The following is a 21,244-nucleotide window of genomic DNA, read 5'->3' as shown; positions in this document are numbered from 1 at the left end:
AAATAAAAAAATTAAAAAAAAAAAGAGTTGTGACCAATGTGAAGAATCAACTGGGAGCTAGGTAGTCCCCAGAAAGAAAAGACAGATAACAGACTCTTGGGGCAGCCCAGGTGGCTCAGTGGTTTAGCGCTGCCTTCAGTTCAGGACATGATCTTGGAGACCCCAGATCGAGTCCCACGTTGGGCTCCCTACATGGAGCCTGCTTCTCCCTCTGCTTGTCTCTGCCTCTCTCTCTCTCTCTCTCAAATAAATAAATAAAATCTTTTTAAAAGTTTTCAAAAGAAAAGAAAACAGATTCTTGGTGTTAATCTAACCATGTAAATCTAGTTTAAAAAGTCTTCAAGGAGGGGATCAGACAACCAGACTACTTAGCATTTTTTAGTTTTTTTTTTTTTTTAAGATTTTATTTATTCATGAGAGACACAGAAGGAAAGAGAGGCAGAGACACAGGCAGAGGGAGAAGCAGGCTCCATGCAGGGAGCCTGATGCGGGATTCAGTCCCGGGACTCGAGGATCATGCCCTGGACTGAAGGCAGGTGCCAAACCACTGAGCTACCCAGGGATCCCTACGTTTTTTAGTTTTAAAGTAGTTAAAAATTTGTTAACCGTTTTCCAGTTTAGCATCTCAGTTGTGCTTAGAAAGACCCATCCTAACAAGTTGTGAAAACATAACTTATATGAGGCCAAAAAGAAAATCAAATGTTTAATAGCAGAAGTCTGATTGGCTAAATTAAGGTTCATCAATTTAATGAAATAGTATTTTACATATTCAAAGGGATAAGATGGATGGATGGATGCTGATCTAGAAATATATACATGATATACATAAGGGCAAATTACATAATTGTCCATATAGTACGGCTTTTAAACTTTGTATGTATGAGACACATGGCTAGTTTGGTCAGTAAATATATGACTCTTGATCTCAGGATCATGAGTTGAGCCCCACGTTGGGATTAGAGATTACTTTTTCTTTAATTTTTTTAAAAATTAAAATTTGTATGGGTAAGCATCATATATAATTTAAGAAGCATGGATAGAAGATACTTTCTCTTTTTACAGCCTATATTTTTTGTCTGAATTTTAGTAGCACAAAAATATTATTTTGTAATTTTTTTAAAACTTCAATAAAGTAAAGAAACAAACTTTTTTCAATTTTTAAAAAGATTTTATTTATTTATTTGAGACACAGCAAGAGAGCACAAGCAGGGGGAAGAGCAGAAGGAGAGGGAGAAGCAGGCTCCCTCTCTGTTCGGTAGGGAGCCTGCTGCAGGGTTCGACCCCAGGACCCTGGGATCATAACTTGAGCCAAAGACAGACGCTTAACTGACAGATACACCCAGGTGCCCCCACTTTTATCACTTTTGAATGTTGGTCTGGGGATCCCTCGGTGGCGCAGCGGTTTGGCGCCTGCCTTTGGCCCAGGGCGCGATCCTGGAGACCCTGGATCGAATCCCACATCAGGCTCCCGGTGCATGGAACCTGCTTCTCCCTCTGCCTATGTCTCTGCCTCTCTCTCTCTCTCTCTCTCTGTGACTATCATAAATAAAAATTAAAAAAAAAAAAAGAAAACCTATAAAAAAAAAGAATGTTGGTCTGAACATATGTATTTTTTTTAAGATTTTATTTATATATTCATGAAAGACACAGAGAGAGAGAAAGGCAGAGACACAGGCAGAGGGAGAAGCAGGCTCCATGCAGGGAGCCCGACATGGGACTCGATCCTGGGTCTTCAGGATCATGCCCTGGGCTGAAGGCAGGCACTAAACCGCTGAGCCACCAGGGCTACCCAATATATGTATTTCTCTTCATAACCCAAAATCTCACTGAAAAGACAAAAGAAATAGAAAAATACAGTAGAAGACTAATCATTCGGGAGTCTAAATACCAGAAGAATCTAAATAGAAGAATTGCTCTAAAACTATTTGCCTTGGGGATCCCTGGGTAGCGCAGCGGTTTGGCGCCTGCCTTTAGCCCAAGGCGTGATCCTGGAGACCCGAGATCAAATCCCACGTCGGGCTTCCGGTGCATGGAGCCTGCTTCTCCCTCTGCCTGTGTCTCTGCCTCTCTCTCTCTGTGTGACTATCATAAGTAAATAAAAAAATTTTTAAAAATAAAAAATAAAACTATTTGCCTTGAGAACATCTGTGGGCAGCCCTGGTGGCTCAGCGGTTTAGCGCCACCTTCAGCCCAGGGCCTGATCTGGAGACCCGGGATTGAGTCCCACCTGGAGCTCCCTGCATGGAGCCTGCTTTTCCCTCTGCCTGTGTCTGCCTTTCTCTCTCTCTCCTCTCTCTCTCTCTCTCTCTCTCTCTCTCTCTCTCTCTCTCTCTCTCTGTCTCTCATGAATAGATAAATGGAACCTTAAAAAAAAAAAAAGAACATCTGTCTCAGGGCGCCTGGGTGGCTCAGTTGGTTAAGTGTCTACCTTTGGCTCAGGTCATGATCTCAGGGATCTGGAATGAAGCTCTGTGTCAGGCTTGCTGCTCGGCGGGGAGTCTGCTCCTCCCTGCTCATTCTCTCTCTCTCTCTCTCTCTCTCTCTCTCTCTCTCAAATAAATAAAATACATTTTTAAAAAATAATCTGTCTCCAAATCATGCCTCTGTAAATGCTGAGGATCAATTCACTATGTCCCATTATCACTGGTGCTGGAAGATCCTGCAAACAGGGCAAGATGCATTGCCCACATCAGGTAGTGCCCGTGGGTAGAGTGACAAAGGAGAAATTACCTAGTGATGTCACAGCACAGGTTATGCCAAATCCCAGTTTGTATGTTTTGAAGAATAATAATTGTATAAAGGACTAGGTTGAAATGGTGCAAATGAGGGGTCCCTGGGTGGCGCAGCGGTTAAGCGCCTGCCTTTGGCCCAGGGTGCGATCCTGGAGACCCGGGATCGAGTCCCACATTGGGCTCCCGGTGCATGGAGCCTGCTTCTCCCTCTGCCTGTGTCTCTGCCTCTCTCTCTCTCTCTCTCTCTCTCTCTCTCTCTCTGACTATCATAAATAAATAAAAGTTTTTTTAAAACTGGTGCAAATGGGGATCCCTGGGTGGCGCAGCGGTTTGGTGCCTGCCTTTGGCCCAGGGCGCGATTCTGGAGACCCCGGATCGAATCCCACGTCGGGCTCCCGGTGTATGGAGCCTGCTTCTCCCTCTGCCTATGTCTCTGCCTCTTTCTCTCTCTCTCTCTCCCTCTCTCTCTCTCTGTGACTATCATAAAATAAATAAAAATTAAAAAAAAATTAAAAAAAAAAAGAAAGGAAGAAAGATTTAAAAAAAAAAACTGGTGCAAATGAAATACAGTGGTTGTAAGTTCTTTTCAAGGACATTACTCTATGTGCTGAGATATTTAAATTACAGAAGTAGTCTTTACCCAGAATGGATCAGTTTCCAGACTTGGTTTCTGCATAAATGACCATCTGCTACAAATCTGTGACATAGTTGGAAAACTAGAAGAGACCCTCCCGACAGACAAAAACAGTGAGGAATTCTTACAAGGTAAGAATAGATGAATGGGGCCATCCCCAGTAAAATGAGGACAAATACTCCCCACCAAGCAAAAGAGAGAAGCTCCAAAAAAAGGTGCATTTTCTAAACAAAACCCTGGAATGCCCCTGAGATAAGAAGCAATAGGGAGTGTAGGAAAATACACGTGTAGATGGTTGGCCAGAAAGTTAACTAATGGAATTAATGAGTAGTCTGTCTCCCTAGGGAGGGGTCTCACATTTTGGCTGAACCCATGGGTCTTAGCCTGCCCAGGCCAACATAACAAGTCACCATAACAAGAGACTGGTTGCCATCCACACTACGGATTTATTTCCCAAAGTTCTGCAGGCTGGGGAGTCAAGGTACCAGCAGGTTTGGTGTGTGCTGAGAATCCACTTCCTGGGGGCACCTGGGTGGCTCAGTGGTTGAGCCTCTGCCTTGGGCTCAGGGCGTGATCCTGGAGTCCCAGGATTGGGCCTTGAGTCAGGCTCCCTGCTTGGTTGGGAAGTTGTTTCTCCCTCTGCCAGCACCCCCCCCATTGTGTTCTCTCTCTCTCTCTCTCTCTCTCTCGTTATTTAAAAAAACAGAAGCACAAAATTCAGCAGAAGGAGAACTGCTTACCAAGGACACAGAGTTAATATAGTCAATACGCTATTGACTATAGGTCAGGAGACAGCAAACCACTGGGCCAATCCAGCCTGCCACGTTTTTTACAACTTAAGAAACCTGAGAATGGTTTATACCTCTGATCATTTGCAATTGACTGGACGACAGAGAAGAACGCACTAACTTGAACCCCAATTAAGTGAAATCTATCCCCTCACCTCCTCCCAAAAAAGAATCCCATCCTTCTCATGAGTAGACCTATATTACAACAACAACAAAAAATGATACTTAGTTATCTTTTTATCTTCAGTTAAAAAGTGGTAAAAATTTGGGACACCACCCCGTGGGTGGCTCAGTGGTTGAGTGTCTGCCTTCGGCTCAGAGCATGATCCCAGGGTCCTGGGATGGAGTCCTGCATCAGGCTCCCCTCTGGGAGCCTGCTTCTCCCTCTCCCTATGTCTCCGCCTCTCTCTGTGTGTCTCATAAATAAATAAAATATTTTTTAAAGTGAAAATTTGTATGATTTGCAAGTGGCAGAGTCTGGATCTGAACCCCAGGAACCTGACCATTCACACTCTTGCCTCCCTGGAAGATAAAGGGTCGCCTCCTGGAGAGACAGGTGCATCTTCTAGGGGAAGCTCTGAGCTTTGCTTTGGAGGCTTCCGGAAATCTCCCTGCGAGCGGTTCTTCTTCATCGCTTCCATTTAGCGCCATCTAGTGGACCCAGCAGTAAGGGGAGCCTGGCCCGCTACGGCCCCGCCCCGCCCCGCCCCGCTCTCTGCGTTCTCACCTTAAACCACCGAGGGGAATGAGACCGGGAAGGGAGGCCACGCAGGTGATGCGCATCGGGCCTCGCCCCGCGGGCTCCTAGGTGCTCAAGATACATCATCCCCTAGTGCTCGCTTCGGCAGCACATATAGTAAAAAAAAAGAAACATCATCCCTGGATGAGACGTTATCAGCAACGGCAGGTTTCCGTTCCTTGGGGTAGGTTCCACCAGGGGACACTTGAAATACTGACTTGGGCGTGGACAGGGCCCCTCCTCCACCTCTGCGGTGTGGCCCTCTCCCCTTTCCGCAGGTGACCCCGCTGCTCCTGGATCCCCGTCAGGCCCCCATGTCCTTCCCTGCCCCCGCTGTACACCTCCCTGCTCTGAGCTCTTCCTGCACAAAGTTGGGGCCTTTTTTCCTAAGAACCAGCAGCTTCACATTGGCCGAGGGCCAGAACCAACTACGCAATCGGAGGGGCCCAGTGCAACGAAAATGCAGATACTCCTTTTTTTTTTTTTTTTGAGATTTTATTTATTCATTCATGAAAGACACAGAGAGACACTGGCAGAGGGAGAAGCAAGCTCTATGCAGGAAGCCCCATGTGGGATTCGATCCCAGGACTCCAGGATCACGCCCTGAGCCAAGGCAGACGCTTAACTGCTGAGCCACCCAGGTGTCCGGAAAATGCAGATACTCTTGTTCAAAAAGTACAGAGAATGTTAAGGCAGATACAGCAGCATTAAGCCAGTTGTGGGGCTGGTCTGAACCTCAGGGCCCTCTATAATTGCCCAGGCAACAGCCCCACAAAGCCCAACCTCCTGCGTGCAAGATGTGGGCCAGAACTCCTCTCACTGAACCCTCATAAGAATCCTGCCCAGTGAGTGGTGGTTTTAACGGTTTTTTTTTTTTTTTTTTTTTTTTTTTTAAGATTTATTTACTGGGAGCACCTGGGTGGCTCATGGTTGAGCATCTGCCTTCCTCTCAGGTCATGATGCCGGGGTCCTGGGATAGAGTCCTGCATTGGGCTCCCTGCACGGAGCCTGCTTCTCCCTCCGCCTGAATCTCTGCCTCTCTCTATGTGGCTCTCATGAATAAATAAATAATAAGAAAAAGAAATCTTGCTTCCAGTCCTTTTGGATATATATACCCAGAAGTAAATTTGCTGGATCACATGACAAGTTATCTTAAATTCTTTGAGGAACTGCCATACTGTTTTCCATGGTGGCTACACCATTTTATATGCTTACCAGCAGGGCACAAGGATTTCAATTTTTTCCACATCCTTGTCAATATATATTTTCTGGGTTTTTGTTTTTGTTTTAAACAACAGCCATCCTAATAGATATTAAAAAAAAAAAAAGGACCATCAAGAACTTTAATGGAGCCCCCCCAGCCCCTTGCTCCCTGAGGCCATTGGTGAATCCCCAGTGGCTTCACAGGCTACTGTGGAACCCAGACCCCCACGCATCCCAGGCCCAGGCTCCGAGAGCCCAGCAGGTCCTGCCCTGCAGCAGGCACAGACCTACGTTCACCCAGGCGGGCTGCCCCACCTTCAGAGCCTCTAGCAACTACCCCCCCAAGCCCTAACCCCCCCCCCCATTTCTAGCATCCCCACCTCAGCACCGTGCAGCACCGAGGCCAGAGGCAGGGCTTGGGGGTGAGACAACCGGGATCCAGACTGAGCACCTACCAGGATGGGAGGGGCTGCACCTGCACTCTGGGGCCCAGCTCTGGCTTTGTTATGCCCATTTCTGGCGGTGGGTGGGGGTGGGGGATAAGGTTGAAGTCCAGAGGGCAGGCTGCCTGGCCTGGGGCCAAAGCAGTGGAGTCCCTGGGGGCTCAGAAATGGTGAGAACCTGGGCAGCCCAGGTGGCTCAGTGGTTTAGCCCTGCCTTCAGCCCAGAGCATGATCCTGGAGACCTGGGATCAAGTCCCACGTCGGGCTCCCTGCATGGGACCTGCTTCTCCCTCTGCCTGTGTCTCTGCCTCTCTCTGTGTGTCTCTTACAAACAAATAAATAAAATATTTTTAAAAAATACACACAGGCTCTGCGGGGCCAGTGACTTCTGACCTCCCCATGCCTGCCACCAGGGCCTTCATTCCACCTTTTTGACTACAAGTTTCTTCTGTTACATCCTCTTTTCTTCAAAACCAATGGTGTGTCTTCTCTGGGCCAGGCCCTTTGTACACCTGTCCTTTCCCGCCATCCTCCACCATGGTCTCCCCCAGAGCCTCTCTACCTCCTTTCCCACACACCCAGGCCCCCTCACCTTCCACATGGTTGAGCAGGCTTGAGAGCACTGGATTAGGAGTCCCACGGGCCTGCCCTCAAATCTCCATCCTGCCAGCCCTCTGGCTGTGCAACACTGGGCAGACAACACAACCCCCAAGCACCTCCATTTCCTATCTCAGGACCTTGTCCCAGGTCTGGCACACAGCAGGGGACCTGGCCCAGGGGTAGTCAGAAAGGCCTAGAATGCCGCGCGGTGCTGTCCAGGAGTCTGGGCTGTTGGGAGCTGGGCCCAGCCTCCTGCCATCCCCAGGTCAGGGTGGGCACCCAAGCTGGGGGTTGGGGACACCTGGGTCACATTGCCCCTTCAGCCTCATCTGGCTAGGTGACCTGGGTGGGGGGGGCTCAGGGACACAGCAGAGGGTGGAGACAATTCTCTGGAATTGTGGGCCTGAGGGGGCCTTTCAGAGATGCAAACAGTCCCTGCCCAGGGCTGTGTGACCCTCTGGAGAGATTCCTGGGTGCCTGGAGCTGGTGGGAGGCAATGGTCTGTTCCTCACCTGCTGCTCCTCAAAGAACAGCCATCTGGGTGAGCCCTTTCTGTGCTTCCAGTCTGGGCCCCCCTCCCCACCTGCCTTCTCTCCCATTCCTGTGCCTGCAGGGACCCCAGCCCTTTACCTTCCTGCTGGGCTCCCTAACTGTCCCCTGGCCCTGGGGGGTCCCAGGTGTTCAGACCCTCCACCAGGTAAAGCTGAGTAGGTGTTTAGTCAGCAGTGGGGGAAAAACAAATTTCTGTCCCTGAAAGCCACCCACAAACTGTGGTTTTGAATACTTAGCCTCTCTGCTCAGTTCCTCTTTAAAATAGAACCAGCTGGGGGCTTGCGGGTCCCGTGGAACAGTCCAGCAAGGGGCCGGGCACAGGGGGTGGTTTCCAGCACCATTCATGTTATTGTTATTATTCATTATTAATGAAAGAGAAGCACTCAGATGACGAGCACACGCTGTGTGTGTGTGTGTGTGTGTGTGTGTGTGTGTGTGTGTGTTCACTCCATGGCAGGACTGAGGTTTGATGGGTGATGGGTTGGGATGGGGGTTGAAGGGTTGGAGGGAAGAGTCTAGAGTCCAGGAGAGTCCAAACCTTCTCTCCAGACACATCTGAGATTCATGGGAAATCGCCCTCCCCCCCCCCCCACTGCCCTGTGTGAAGGGCGCCGGAGCACAGACACAAAGCCAGAGAGAGAGATGGGGGGTTGATCTCCCAAGAGCAGGGGTCCCACCCCACCCCAGTGCCAGCGAGGCCCAGAAATGGAGCCCGTGTGCTGGGGGTCCTGCGGGATGGAGGGAGGGAATGCCAGATGCCAGAGGGGATTTGAGCCCAGGTCTGGGGGACTGGGGGTTTGCTGCTCTTTCTTTTGTAGAAGCTGGAGGTGGGCAGGCTGTGCACAAGCGGAGGGGGAAGGCAGAGGGCGCTGCAGGGTGCTGGGGGTGGGGGAGGCTGAGAGGCGTGGGTGCAGCTCAGGGAGCTCAGGGAGCCCGTGGGAGGGGGCTGGCCAGTCACCTGGGTGCCTCTCCCACTGCCTGTGAGCACCCACGTCTGGGCCCCTCACCACCAGGCCAAGGAGAAAAGAACAGCTCCCCATAGGAGTGCGCAGCGCAAACACCCGGAGGGCTCCCAGCCCTGCTCTCTCCCAACAAGAGGTCTGGGTACTTGATCATCTCTTCTGGACCTGGGCTCGGCCCTCGGGCCTCGGGGCTCCTGGGCCTTGGTTTCTCCATCGCAAATGGTCTGCCCGCCTCGCCTTGCAGGGCTTTTCAAGATGGAATTTAACAAAACTGCAAGAGGGAATGGGCCCTAATGGGATGAGCCCTCATTCCTCCCTCCAGCCCCCCTGGACTTTACCCCTCACTCCCCACAACTGTACCAGAGGCCATTGTACCAGACAAGGGAGTGTCTGCGGGGGGCAGGCAGGGACGGGGAGGGGGTGTTGTTAAGGAGACCAGAGAGGGGGGACACCTGGGTGGCTTAGAGGTTGAGTGTCTGCCTTTGGCTCAGGGCATGATCCAGGGATCTGGGATCGAGTCGCACATCGGGCTCCCCACAGGGAGCCTGCTTCTCCCTCAGCCTCTCTCTCTCTCTCTCTCTCTCTCTCTCTCTGTCTCTCATGAATAAATAAATTCTTTTAAAGGACACCAGAGAGGGGTGCCTGGGGGGCTCAGTCAGTAAAGCACCCGCCTTCAGCTCAGGTTATGATCCTCGGGTCCTGGGATCGAGCTCGTGGCTCAATAGGGAGTCTGCTCCTCCCTCTCCCTCTGTGATCTCTCTCATTCTCTCTCCCAAATAAATAAATATTAAAAAAAAAATAGGAGACCAGAGAGAAATTTCTGCCAATGAATTAAGCCACACAGGCAGGAGAATGTGAGGCCAGGTCCACACCACAGTACCTGTGACGTCCTGCGGTGGCCCTCTTAGGCTGACACCTGTTATCCCTGTCAAGCAATGAAGGAGACTGAGGCTGGCAGAGATGAGGAGGCCGGTGGAGATGAGGAGGCTGGCCCAGGCCCCACAGATTGTCCCAGGCCAGCCCAGACCTGGTGCAGGCCCCGTAGACAATCCTCCTGGGCAGATTCTCTGAAACAGGCACATGCTCCTGAATGGGCTGCACTGGGTTTTATTTTTCTCCCCTGCCCTGAACTTGCAATTTCACCCCCCAAAAAGACCCACGTCTCAGAGAAGGATTCGAAAATAAATAAACCCTCACAGGCCAAACGCGGGCTGAGCGGCCAGCTTTCGACCCACAGCGGGCACCAAGCCCAGGCCTCCTCTGGGCTCAATGGCTCACTGAGCAATACGCAGTCCTTGATGGGGCTCATCCGTTCCGCCCCCGGCTTGGCCAGCAGCTCCCGGCCCCTGAGGCAAAGGGCCAGACTAGCTTTTTCTGTCAGATGTCTGGGCTTTGACTTCCCAGCCTCCATACCTCTGCTCACAGGATCCCATCTACGCAGAATGTCCTTTAGGGAAGTAACTGGGTGGCACGACTTACACATCTGGCACATCTTGAGCTATCTCCAAGGCTGCCCTCCGAGCTGATTCCTAGCACAGGTGCCCAAGGAGACGGGCACCCCATCCCTCTGTGGGTCATCACAGCCTTCATTGCCGGATGTATCTTTGTTGCTTTTATTTGCATTTCTTTTTTTTTTTATGCTTTAGAAAGATTTTTTTTTAAGATTTTATTTATTTATTCATGAGAGACACACAGAGAGAGAGAGAGGCAGAGACACAGGAAGAGGGAGAAGCAGGCTCCATGCAGGGAGCCCGACGTGGGACTCGATCCTGGGACTCTAGGATCACGCCCTGGGCCGAAGGCAGGCACCAAACCGCTGAGCCACCCAGGGATCCCCAACCATCCAGGGATCCCCATGTTTTAGATTTTTATTTATTCACGAGAGACACACGGAGAGAGGCAGAGACACAGGCTGAGGGAGAAGCAGGCTCCCTGCAGGGAGCCCCATGTGGGACTCGATCCCAGGATCCCAGGATCACGCCCTGAGCCAAAGGCAGACACTCCACCTCTGAGCCACCCAGGTGCCCCTTTACTTTGCATTTCTTTCATTATTAGTGGGGAAATAGTAACACATGCACTTCCTCAGGAGGGAGGACAAGACGACAGAACTCTAAGGAAAAAGAAATTATTTTTCTTTAAATTCCCAAAATGCTGTGGTCCCCTAGGGTCCTCCTCATTTTTTGAGTCTGCAGTGGGGGGTGTTTGAGACATCTGTGATTAGCCGTCCTGAGACAGGGCAACCGCGGGCCTGGAAGGAGACATGAGGTCCCTCTGGGGGGCCCCCCCATCACCTGCCTGACCTCATTTTCCTCCTCTGGAAAATGGGAACAGCAGTACTTGTCCAAGAGTTGTTGTGAAGATGAGAAGGGTTAGGGAAGGGGACGTTCATTGTCCGTGAACCAGATATCTATTGAGCGCCTGCTGTGCAGGGTGCAAGGGAGTGAACACGTACCTGGGCCCTCCCCCGCCCTCGGAGCGTAGAGACCACAGGGAGCCAGACTGGGAGAGGTCCTTCTTGGGGTGCCCCATCCCCCAGAGCAGAGGTGTGGACAGCAGCCGCCCTGACACCGGGGCCAGCCCATCCTTGTGGAGTGCGGGTGTGCAAGCTGCTAGAACCTGCTGTTATTGTTTTGAAAAAATCTGCTATCACACTGATAAACTCAGCTGTCAGGAGGGATGTTATTTCTGGGTGAAAGGAGATTCTGCAGGACCAGGGCTCCTTCCTGCCCACAGCCACGTGGGCCTGGTCCCTCCCGCCAGACCTGACTCAAGTGATAACCCGGGGCCTTGAACCTGCTCCTGGCAGGGAACAGCCATGGCCAGCCCTGCAGGATGTCCACGGCCTGCTGCCTAAGGCCCCCACAATGCTTCAGGAGCAGATATCACCTCCTCCCTGACCCCGGATTCCTGGAATTGTCTGATGGAGTGGAGGCCTGTTCTCCGTCCCTCTGACAGGTTGCATGAGATTAGGTTATTTTGGTCACCCGGGCCGTATGGTATTTTGGCCCGAACACGTGTCTATTAAATTGTTGTGGCACTGAGTTAAGGGGCCTGGCTGGTTAAGCCTCCATAATCTGCTCTGAAATGCACCGGTCCTGTTTTCAATTGTGATACTATCCCTGTCCCTAGCAAAGCTGGCCCCTCCAGTTCCACCGTGGGCTCGGCCTGCCAAGGACTCCTGGCAGCCCTAAATCTGGGTCTTAATTAGGATCCTCGCTCTTGGCTGTTTTGAGTCTGATGCAATGATGCTTTGTTTCATTTAATTTTATCTTGTAGGATCAAGTTTTAATTTATGTACCAGAAAGTGCACAGATCTTAAGCATTCAGCTGGGTGTCCGTTTACATACCTATGTACCTAGCGACCACCATCCATACCACCCCAGAATGTTCCCTTGTGCCCCTCGAGACAATACCCGCCCCCACCTCCAGACTTAGCTGCTCCTCTCACCTCTATCACCATAGATTAGTTTTGCCTGTTCTTGACTTCATGTAAATGGAATTGTACAGTATGTTCTCTCTTATGCCTGGCTCCTTTCACTCATCAGGATGACTATTAAAAAGTTATTGTTTTATGGTCAGAAACGTAATACATGTTTGTTTTTTTTAAGTAAGCTTTTTTTTTAAAAAAAATATTTTATTTATTCGTGAGAGACACACACACACAGAGAGAGGCAGAGACACAGGCAGAGGGAGAAGCAGGCTCCATGCAGGGAGCCCAATGTAGGACTAGATCCCGGGTCTCCAGGATCACACCCCAGGATGAAGGTGGCACTAAACCACTGAGCCACCAGGGCTGCCCCATAATACATGTTCATTGGAAAACCTGCAAATAATGCACAAAAGAAAAAAATGCTTGATGATATCCACACCCATTAACCACTCCTGACTTTCTAGAATGTTCCTTATAGGCCTTTCAAGGCAAATGAAAAATATTTTTCAAGTTAAATCAACGCATATGATACTTACTATTTTATACCATTTTTTTTCTCATTCAGCACAGCAGAGGTACAACGTCTTTCTGTGTTAGCACATGTAGACCTACTTCAAACTCTCCGTGGCTGTGTGGTGCCACATTGTTCATCCCCTGCTGATGGAGACTCAGGTTGGCTCCCACACTTGATTTTCTCTTGTTTATTTATTTATTTTTAATTTTTTTTAATTTTTTTATTTATGATAGTCACAGAGAGAGAGGGAGAGGCAGAGACACAGGCAGAGGGAGAAGCAGGCTCCATGCACCGGGAACCTGACGTGGGATTCGATCCCGGGTCTCCAGGATCGCGCCCCAGGCCAAAGGCAGGCGCCAAACCGCCGCGCCACCCAGGGATCCCCGATTTTCTCTTGTTTATCCATCTCTCTTGCTCCCTGGACAATATGCTTCATAAGAACAGAAAATTTACCCGTCCGCGTGGGTTGTCTCCCCAGCACTTAGTAAGTATCTGAGTGAGCAAATGGCCAAGTTGCAGTGAACCCGCTTGTACGTGTATCTCTGAAAACTAGTTTAATTATGTTTGCAAGGGATCCCTGGGTGGCGCAGCGGTTTAGCACCTGCCTTTGGCCCAGGGCCGATCCTGGGGACCCGGGATCGAGTCCCACGTCGGGCTTCTGGTGTATGGAGCCTGCTTCTCCCTCTGCCTGTGTCTCTGCCTCTCTCTCTCACTGTGTGCCTATCATAAATAAATAAATAAAAAAAAATTTTAATTATGTTTGCAAGAAAATTCCTAAAATTGGGATTGTTGGCCCACAAAGAATACATGTTCTTAGGGGGTTTTGTTGTTGTTCTAAGTTGCCAAAGCAGGGAAACTGCTCTCCCTCTGTCTATGCCTCTACCTCTTTCTCTGGGTCCCTCATGAATAAATAAAATCTTTTTAAATAAAAAATAGCCAAATTACCTTCCAGAAAGGTCTGTCTAATCATGTGTTCACTCTACTAATTTTTAGTGAACACCTACTCTGTGCCAGACACTGTCCCACGTGCTAGAGGTACAGCGGTGAGCAGTCTGTGTGTAAATGGAGCCCATGTACACCCCCACGTATTGGGAAGGCCCGTGGCCACTTTCGTCCTGCCCACCTCATGCAGTTACCACGTGCTTTTGAAACATTTCCCATTGGATGAGAAGGGACATCTCATCAGTGGCGTTTTGTTTGAAAAAAAAAATAACAACAACAAAAAAAAACAGTTTAAAAAATATTTTATTTATTAATTCATGAGAGACACACAGAGAGAGAGGCAGAGACACAGGCAGGGGGAGAAGCAGGCTCCCTGCAGGGAGCCCTATGTGGGACTGGATCCTGGGACTCCAGGATCACATCCTGGGCTGAAGGCAGGTGCCCAACCGCTGAGCCCCCCCAGGGATCCCCATTTTGTTTGAGAGAGAGAGAGAGTATGCATGCAAGAGGGGAGAGAAGGGGCCGAGGGAGAGGGGAAGAGACTGAGTATCTCAGGCAGGCTCCATGCCCAGGGCAGAGCCTGACGCAGGGCTCGATCTCATGACCCTGAGATCATGACCTGAGCCAAAATCAAGAGTCGGATGATTAACTGACTGAGCCACCCCCCAACAAGTTTTGTTTTTTTTTTTTAAGATTTTATTTATTTGAGACAGAGACACACAGAGAGCATGAGCACGAGCAGGGGGAGGAGCAGAGGAAGAGGAGAAGCAGACTCCCCACTGAGCAGGGAGCCCAACATGGGGCTTGATCCCAGGACCCCAGGACCATGACCTGAGCCAAAGGCAGATGCTCAGCTGACTGACTCACCCAGACGCCCCCTGCCATCAAGTTTTAAATTACATTTCTATGATTACCCTTAAAGGTGGAGATCATTTCATTCATTTTCCAGCTATTTGTATTTTATTACTGTCTTTAACACTTTTTAAAAAAGATTTTATTTATTCATGAAAGACACAGAGAGAAGCAGAGGGAGATGCAGGTTCCTTGTGGGGAGCCCCATGCGGGACTTGATCCCAGGACCCCAGGATCATGTCCTGAGCCGAAGGCAGACCCCCCCTCTCCCCACTGCTGAGCCACCCCAGGCGTCCCAACACATGTTTTTTGAATGGCTCCTGTATTAAGCCTTGTTCTTAGGCTCTGAGGATGCATAGTGAAGAAAGGAAAAAGGACAGACGAAGATCCCTGATCTTGTGGAGCTTGTATGCCAGGGGGAGACCTACAACAAACAAAATTAAGAACTGTAGTCAGAGGGGATCCCTGGGTGGCTCCGTGGTTTGGCGCTTGCCTTTGGCCCAGGGCCTGATCCTGGAGTCCCGGGATTGAGTCCCGCGTCAAGCTCCCTGCATGGAGCCTGCTTCTCCCTCTGCCTGTGTTTCTGCCTCTCTCTCTCTCTCTCTCTCTCTCTCTCTCTCTCTCCATGTCTATCATAAATAAATAAATAAATAAATAAATAAATAAATAAATAAATAAATAAATAAATAAATAAATAAATATAAAAAAAAAAAGAACTGTAGTCACGTATAATGGGCAATAACTGCAAGACAGGGCTGTAAAGATCTCCAGGGAGTCAAGGATGAGGTGTCGGGTGGAAGGGTCAGGGAATGCCTCCCTGATGAAGGTGACATTTGAGCTGAGACTTAAGGACAAACTTGCAGATTTCTAATGGGAGAGGGATCCAGGCAGAGGAGACAGCAGGTGTGAAATCACTGAGGCAGCCGTGAACCCGGGTTTGAGGAATAGCAAGGAACCAGTGTGGCCAGAATGGAATGAGCAATGAGGTGAGTCGTTGAAAATGAGACACCCACACCTGGGGGCTCAGTGGTTAAGCGTCTGCCTTCAGCCCAGGGTGTGATCCCAGGGTCCTGGGATCGAGTCCTGAATCAGGCTCTCTGCATGGAGCCTGCTTCTCCCTCTTCCCGTGTCTCTGCCTCTCTCTGTGTGTGTCTTTCATGAATAAAAAATCTTAAAAAGAAAAAAAGGAAAATGTGAGCAGTGGAGGAAGGCAGTCTGAGGATCCACTTCCTAGAGGGCAGGGGCACTCAGAGGTGCCAGCCGTTGGCAGCTGGCTTCCCCCAGAGTGAGTGACCCACGGAGCAAGTGCCAGGGGAGAGCTATCCTGTTAGCATCTGGCCTTGGAAATCCCACAGCATCACTCCTACCACATTATATTTGTTAGAAATGAGTCCCCGAAGAGGGACACCTGGTTGGCTCAGTCAGTAGAGCAAGTGAGTCTTGATCTTGGGGTTGAGAGTTCAAGCCCCACGTTGCGGGTGGAGATCACTTAAAGAAAGGTAGAAAGGAAGGAGTCCCTGAACCTGGCCCACGTCCAAGGAGGGGGGAGTGAGAGAAAGAACAGTCGAGGACAACTCTGAGTTCTTTGGCCTGAGCATCTAGAAGGACAGGGTTGTCATCAGCCAAGACTGTGACAGATGCAAGTGTGGGATGGGATGAGCCAGTTTGGCTGCATTGGCCTGTGGCGTCTCTCACCTCCTGGGTGAGGTGGAGCACCCTCCTTGAAGTCCATGGCTTGTCCACTTCCGTTCTTCATTCGAGTTCCTTGGGGCCTCAGCCCTCCGTCGCCACCTTTGTCCCAGTTCTTGGTGGCACTATGGTCCTGCCTAGCGTGGTGGCCTCCCTCCCAAGCCTTGAGACTCCGGGGCTGGCACTGGATGCCCACACCAGCTCCTCACCCTCGGGGGTCCTGGTTGAGCTGAGCAGGCGTGAGGCTGGCAGAGGCTCAGGAGATCTGCTGCCAGGAGAGTTAGGGCAGTGGAGCAGGCCTTGGGCTCTGCCCATTCCAAGGGTTTGCAATAAATAGAGGCCCCCAGGAGGCTGAAGGGCAGATATCCTTCTGTGTATTCAGAGGAGGCTCTTGCCCCAGCCTTGGGAGAGCTGGGAGGGATAAGCTCTCCAGGTATCCAGGACGTAACCCAAGCAGGTAAGGACCCGCCCTGACTGGAGCCCCGGGTGGGGTGGCTCAGTGGTTGAGCATCTGCCTTCGGCTCAGGTCGTGATCCCGGGGTCCTGGGATTGAGCCCTGCATCGGTCTCCCTGCTTCTCCCTCTGTCTATGTCTCTGCCTCTCTCTGTGCCTCTCATGAATAAATGAATAAAATCTTAAAAAAAAAAAAAGAACGAGCCTTAACTTTCAAAAATAATATTACCACCATTGACTCTTGCCCCTACAGGCCTCCCTGGGGCCTGGAGAAGTACCTGGTTCCAGCTCCAAGCACCCAGGACCCTCCCCCACCTCCAACTTCCCCTCAATCTACAGCAGCTCCCCAGCTGAGGATCCATGGATGCTGGGCTCTGGCCATTGACCACAATCCCAGTCATTCCTAAAGCTTCCTGGAAATCCCAGAGAAGCCAAGTGTCACCCGCTGTCACACATCCTGGACCCCAAATTCCCACACCCTGGTTCCCCTGGCCTTATGGTTACAGGGCCCTACCCTGACTTGCTTAGACTCTGCCTACACCTGCCCAGCAGCAACTCAGGCAGGCCTGGCCTGATGTGTGTTGTTGGGGGGGGCGGGGGGGATTGGGGGGGGTCTCTTGACCCAATGCCCAGGGGAAACTCCCCAGTGCAGAGAGGTTGGTCTCCCCCACCCAGGGTCACTGGATTTCCAGGGGGACTAGGCCCCCAATAGGTTTCTTGGGAATGCCCCTGCCGTGCCCCCAGCTCACATACAAGAGTGTGAATATGCACACATACCTCCCCCACCCCAGGTTGTAAAGCAGCAGGATCTCCCCCTGCCCTCATGTAAGGAAGAAAGGAAGCTGTGAGCTGCCATAGAAACTATTTTAAAATGTGGTTCAAAAAAAAATAAAAAAATAAAAATAAAAATGTGGTTCGAGGGGGAGAAATGATGTAAGGACAGAGGGAGGAAATAGACCTAAAAGAGAGAAGCCTGAAGGTGCACATCCTCCTGCACCTGTTTGCTCAGCAAGTACTGACTGAGCCTGGCTTCGTCTCCGCGGGGAGCGGGGAGTCAGACAATAGACAAATATATTTGCAAATAAATATGCGACCCAGCAGCCAGTGCTGTGGGAGAAGGTAAAGCAGACCAGGTAACCAGGGGCCCAAGCAGCCCCACTGAGTCACCTCGGATAGTAATGAACACTGCTTCAGGCACCACTGCCTTCCTCACAGCAACTAGGGATGAGCTAGGTGTCGCCGTCCCCATTTCCTGGAAAGTGAGAGAAACTGAGGCTTCCAGGCCTTCCCTAGACTGTGTTCCTGCTCACATAGCTGGGAAGGGAAGCCACCACCCACCCCCCCGCCCATCCCAGTACATCCACACCCCTCTATGCCACAGCTCAGCTGGTCTCTCTGAGTCTCCTGGCCTGCAAAATGGGAACATAATGAGGTTCCCAGAGGCTCCCCAACAGCTCCATCCATAGAGGGCCTCACTGCCTCACTAACTGGAGAGTACAGTACAGGCCAGATGTGCTGAACAAAGTGGAGGAGATGCTGCAGGGGGAGAGGGCAGCCTGGGCCTTGCTACTACTTGGATAGAGGCTAGGCCCTCTCAGAGACTCCGGGCTTCATTTCCCCTCCAATCCAGTTCACGTGGCTGCCAGGTCCAATTCCTGAAGATCTAGTCCCCCTCCTGCTCAAAGACCTTCTATGGCTCCCCAGTACCCACAGGACAAGAGGACCAAACCCATCTTTCCCTTTTGGTCAAAATCCAGCCCCTTCTCCTAGCCCTCAAATTCAGCCCTTCAAAGGCCTCCTCCTCCTAGAAGCCTTTCCTGATACATTTGAGTCTCCTTAGAAGGAGCTGGTTCAATTTTCCCTCTCCTGAGGCCTGGCACTTTCTGCCTGAGACCCATTATGTACTTCGTCCCAGTATTGTCTCACTTGGAGCTAAGCTAGGGATCTTTTTTCTTTTTTCTTTTTTTTAAGATTTTATTTATTTATTCATGAGAGTCACACACAGAGAGAGGCAGAGACAGAGGCAGAGGCAGAAGTAGGCCCCATGCAGGGAGCAGCCCGATGCAGGACTTGATCCCGGGACCCCAAGATCACTACCTGAGACTTAGGCAGACACTCAACTGCTGAGCCACCCAGGCATCCCTGGAGCTAGGGAATCTGCCATTGTCTCTGGCTCACCTCTAGCCTGAGACAAGACTAAACACAGTTTTCATTCTTGCCTTAAAAAAAAAAAAAAAAGTTTTTTTTCATTACCAAGTTAATACACATTTGTAAAGAAAATCTAGAAAATACAGAAAAGTACAGAAAAGCACAAGGCAGAAAATTATACTACTTATCCTTATGCTCAGAGATGACCGCTATTTCCATTTTGCAATCCTATATTTCTTTCCAGTCTTTTCTATATGGATTTTTTTCAAAATGTGGGAGTGTACCGGCCGTACTGATTTGTAAACATGTGTTGTTTCATTTTATAGAAGATGCACCTCCAAGATACAGTTTCTTTTGCCAGCACGGTCATGTTGACTCCTTCAATAACAGCCTCCGGGTTTACTGGCCACCTGCTGTGTGCCAGGCACCACACGAAGGGCTTCTGATGCTTTTACTCTCTCAGCAGCCTTGGGAGGCTGAAAACTTCATAGAGGCAATTGCCTGTGACCATGCAAGTTATAAAGTCAGGATCCAAGCTCAGTGCTGGGTGACTCCAGAGTCCTGGTTCTCACTCACCAGGCTGCAGGCTCCCTCTCCAGAAAACGCTTATACCCCAAGTGAAATTCTCCGTGTGAAGGGGTTCACAGACTTCCTGAAGCGTAGCTACAGACCCCAAGTCAGGCAGAACAGAGGGCCCTGGGCTCAACCCCCAGCCTTCCAATCTCTTGGCTCTGTGGCCTTGGACCTGTCAGGACCCCTCTCTGTGGCTCAGCTTCTTTACCTGTGCAATGCAGACACCTGCCCCGCAGGGGTGCAGGAGGCTTATATGAAATCACCCAGGCCACATGCCCTGCCCACAGAGCTCTCGACAGCCTCCCGTCCCGGGAAGGTTCCCCCGCAAAACGTCCCCTGGGCTGGCACAGGTGACACGCTGCGGTGCGGAGGAGCTGGCCCACCAGGCTGCAGGAGCTCCACACAAGGAGCTCAGGCACAGACAGCTCTGGAGAGAACAGCAAAGCCCTTTGAAGGGTCCCTCCCGATATTACAAAGCCTCTCAAACCTGGAGGATTTCCCAGATAAGGTGTCCTAAGGCTAGGACAAAAGTCTGGGATGGCAAGTGGAAAGACAGGACCATTGAAAACCTCACTGGCGCCTGGTTCCCTCGGGTGGGCCCCAGCTGCTGACGCTGGAGCTTGGCAGGCACACTTGGTGGGCCCTCCAGGGGCTCCCCTCTCCCCCTCTCCCCCTCCTCCCCTCTCCCTCCTGGGGCTGGGAATGCTCTCACCTAGCTGTGGCTGTGCTCCCCACTCCCCCGAACAGTCCCTGGCTTCACTGTCCCTCCGTGAGCAGCTGTGTCTGCCGAGCTGCCCGCCACTTTACCTTCCCGGTGGCTGCTTTCTCCTCCACCGGCTCCCCGATTTGGATGGGGGCTCCCTGTTAGACGTGTCATCTCTAGATCCCTGTCAGCTATTGCCCTGCTGGAATAGGGTGTCAATGAATATTTGTTAAATGAATGATCCAAAGAAAAGTCATACCGAGGACAGAATTCAACCCTAAGCTGGTGCCAGAGGCTCTACTGGACAGCAGATCCCTGAATCACTGAGAGAAGGGGGTCATAGCCTCAGCAGGAGGGGTTCGGAGGATCCCCAGGCCCCTGGAGGCAGCTCCTTGGGATGGAGGCCCCGGGGAATGAAGGGGCTGCCCACTAGGTCATGGGGTTCTCTTAGAGAGCAGGATCCACAGCCTGATAGCCCTGGGACAGGCCAGCAAATCCCTATGAAGAAGGGGAAACTGAGGCCCAGGAGGTTTGAACCCAGCTACGGAGGGGAAACAGGTCACTACAGGACCTGGGCTTGAAACACTCTCTGTTGCTTAAGGGCTGGCTAGGTGATCTCTAGCAATTGGCTTTTTTTTTTTTTTTTTTTAAGATTTCATTTATTCATTTGAGAGAGAGAGAGAGAGAGAGAGAGAGGATGGGGGGGAGCAGAGAGAAAGGGAGAGAAGCGACACCCTGCTGAGTGGGAAGCCCAACACGGCTCCATCTCAAGACCCCAAGATCACAACCTAAGCCAAAGTCAGACGCCTGATCGACTGAGCCACCCAGGCACCCCTATTTTTTTAAGTTTATTCATTTAAGTGATCTCTACACCCCATAAGGTTCTCAAACCGACCACCTGGAGATCGTGATCACATGCTCCTCCGACTGAGTCAGCCCCTCTCCTTTTTTAGAACCTTCGTTTTGGGATCTGTAAAATGGGACCATAAGTGTTCTCTGGCCTGTCCTGGGACCCTCGGTGGGTGCTCTTGTGTCTGTGACACCAGGATGGCCACTCCTGGTGCCAGAGGCAGTTGTGGGAATTACTGGGACTGGGGGACCAGTGCCTGTCAACATTCTCCTTGGTGTTGTTGTTATGCTTCCAAGTCCAGCCCAGGGCTTTTTCTTAGACTAATAGGAAGCCAAGGCCTCCAACAGGTCCCATTCTTATTCAAAAGGTTTTGCCTCCTTTTCAACTATTGGATCAGCATATTATCTTAGGACCTTGCAAAACAAATATTTTCACCT

The sequence above is a fragment of the Nyctereutes procyonoides genome, unplaced genomic scaffold (assembly GCF_905146905.1).
Source record: "Nyctereutes procyonoides isolate TBG_1078 unplaced genomic scaffold, NYPRO_anot_genome, whole genome shotgun sequence".
NCBI lineage: Eukaryota > Metazoa > Chordata > Mammalia > Carnivora > Canidae > Nyctereutes > Nyctereutes procyonoides.
The sequence above is the reverse complement of the archived record's forward strand: the minus strand, read 5'-3'. Positions refer to the sequence as shown.